The sequence below is a fragment of the Triticum aestivum genome, chromosome 3B (genome assembly GCF_018294505.1).
Source record: "Triticum aestivum cultivar Chinese Spring chromosome 3B, IWGSC CS RefSeq v2.1, whole genome shotgun sequence".
NCBI classification, from domain to species: Eukaryota; Viridiplantae; Streptophyta; class Magnoliopsida; order Poales; family Poaceae; genus Triticum; species Triticum aestivum.
This window is the reverse complement of record NC_057801.1, coordinates 439,581,765-439,585,052: the sequence shown is the minus strand read 5'-3', so window position 1 is coordinate 439,585,052 and position 3,288 is coordinate 439,581,765.

The window sequence follows — 3,288 nt, the reverse complement described above, 5'->3', positions numbered from 1 at the left end:
AAATCGACTGACCCAAAAGTCAATTCAGTCGATTGAAGTGTAGCTAAATCGAAGCAGCGTCGCAAGCAAGAGCAAGAGCGAGAGCAGCAGCGTGAGCAAGAGCAATAGCAAGAGCAGACCAGGCATGGGACCGAGAGCAAGAGCAAACCAGGCAGGGGATCGAGAGCAAGAGTAGAGCAGCAGCGCGAGTGAGAGCTAAAGCAGCAGCAGCTCCTACAGATATGGACGTCGCCGCTGAGGGAACGACGTCGTGGAGGAAGTGGCCAGCGATGCCGCCGTGGATGGAGCCACGTCGTGTCGGCTCGGGACCGAGCATCGGCAGCACCGTGAGATCGAATCAAGAAGAAAATGCGGCGATTAGTGTACAACCTCTTTGGTGGCGCCGATTAGGCCGCAGCTTCATCCGAGGAAACGGTGATGATGATGCTCTTCTGGTGGTGCAGGTGAAGACGACAGTGGGGGAATGGAGGTGGCTCGAAAGACGAGGGGAACATCGGGGCGGCTCCTTGGAGGTGGAGGACAGGCTGGCTGAACCGACGGGACGACCAGATCGATGACGGATCCTCATCCGGTATAGTGGATGAGGGACGTCGAGGTGTTGCTGTGGACGATGTCGTCGGGGAAGAGGCTTCGGCTGGCTGGCGGACGGAGGAGGGAGTGGGGCTTCGAGGGTTTTCCCGGCCTCGGTGTATGAATGGGTGGGCGGATGGGATGGGAGTGGGGAACAATGGCTTAGGGATGCACTTGTCCGAAATGTGGGGTAAGTTACGAAAGTACCCCCACCAATTTGAGGCGGTTCTTTCGGTTCAGGGGTATCATGGGCATTTCACGTGTCGGGATTTCACAGGAGGTGGGAGTTTTTGCGCGCGTTGTAATTTTGGAATAGCAAGGCGCGGGTTGAGATGGAGGGTGTTGTCGAAGCACAACGAGACAAAGATATATCTTAAATATTTCGGGCTAACAAGGCGCGGGTTGAAATTTCTGGACAAGCCTAACGTGTACTGTACCAAATCAATTCGCACTACAAATGTCATTCAAAACTTTGAAGTCATGTTATGTTCAGTTAAAATATTTTGCTACGTGTATAATGCATGCAACCTACTACTCAAATGAACGTTTTAGTGCATTCCAAACATATATACTACCGCTTCAATATGAACTAAATTTGAATTCGTTTCTATATTTGAATAAGATCTACAATAATGATTGTTGTGAAGTCAAAGCATGTGAATTCGTTTCCCTGTTTTAATATGATCTACAATCATCATTATTGTCAAGTTAAACCATCGTTTCTGTATTATCTTCACAGCACACCACATGATTAGTCTCGAGTTACATATTAACTATGTGTACTATATGAACTCGAACTCGATTTTTTGAATCCACTTTATGTTGATTTCAAGCTGCTAGATCTTCATAATCTAAACCATGTCTCATATGTATAATGTGTTTATCACATTATGTATGGTGCCCCGTGATACGTCCATTTTGCATGATGCTTTTATATCAATATTTATTGCATTATGGGCTGTTATTACACAATATATCTCAGTACTTATGGCTATTCTCTCTTTTTTTACAAGGTTTACCATGAAGAGGGGGAATGTCGGCAGCTGGAATTCTGGCTGGAAAAGGAGCAAAAGTTGGAAACCTATTCTGCACAACTCCAAAAGTTCTGAAACTCCACGAAACTTTTTGGAATTAATAAGAATTTCTAAGCGAAAGAAATACACTAGGGGGCCCACACCCTGTCCAGGAGACAGGGGCGCCCCCCCCTATAGGGCGCGCCCCCTATCTCCTGGCCCCCCTGGTGGGCCTCTGGTTTCCATCTTATGCTATATCATCGCTTTTATCCTGGAAAAAATCGTGGGCAAGCTTACGGGACGAAACTCCACCGCCACGAGGCGGAACCTTGGCGGAACCAATCTAGGGCTCTGGCAGAGCTGTTCTGTCGGGGACACTTTCCTCCGGGAGGGGAAATCATCACCAATGTCATCACCGATGATCTTCTCATCGGAGGGGGTCAATCTCCATCAACATCTTCACCAGCACCATCTCCTCTCAAACCCTAGTTCATCTCTTGTATCCAAAACCACAAATTGGTACCTGTGGGTTGCTAGTAGTGTTGATTACTCCTTGTATTTGATACTTGTTGGTTTACTTGGTGGAAGATCATATGTTCAGATCCTTAATGCATATTATTACACCTCTGATTATGAACATGAATATGCTTTGTGATTAGTTACTTTTGTTCCTGAGGACATGGGTGAAGTCTTGCTATTAGTAGTCATGTGAATTTGGTATTCGTTTGATATTTTGATAAGATGTATGTTGTCTTCTCCTCTAGTGGTGTCATGTGAACGTCGACTACATGACACTTCACCATTATTGGGCCTAGAGGAGGGCATAGGGAAGTAATAAGTAGATGATGGGTTGCTAGAGTGACAGAAGCTTAATCCCTAGTTTATGTGTTGCTTCGTTAGGGGCTGATTTGGATCCACATGTTTCATGCTATGGTTAGGTTTACCTTAATACTTTTGTTGTAGTTGCAGATGCTTGCAATAGGGGTTAATCATAAGTGGGATGCTTGTCCAAGTAAGGGCAGTACCCAAGCACCGGTCCACCCACATATCAAATTATCAAAGTACCGAACGCGAATCATATGAGCGTGATGAAAACTAGCTTGACGATAATTCCCATGTGTCCTCGGGAGCTCCTTTCTTATTATTAGAAATTGTCTAGGCTTATCCTTTGCTACATAAAGGATTGGACCACCTTGTTACACTTTATTTACTTTGTTTAGTTGTTACTCGTTACTATTTATCTTATCACAAAACTATCTATCACCTACAATTTTAGTGCTTGCAGAAAACCTTACTGAAAACTGCTTATCATTTCCTTCTGATCCTCGTTGGGTTCGACACTCTTACTTATCGAAAGGACTACGATAGATCCCCTACACTTGTGGGTCATCAAGACTCTTTTCTGGCGCCGTTGCCGGGGAGTGTAGCACCTTTGGTGAGTGGAACTTGGTAAGGAAACATTTATATAGTGTGCTGAAATTTTCTATTACTTGTCACTATGGAAACTAATCCTTTGAGGGGCTTGTTTGGGGCATCTTCGCCCCAACCAGAAGAGCAAAGGTTTGCTCCTCAACCTACTGAACCTTATGAAAATATTTATTTTGAGATTCCTTCGGGTATGATAGAGAAACTGCTAGCTAATCCATTTGCAGGAGATGGAACATTGCATCCTGATTTACACCTTATCTTTGTGGATGAAGTTTGT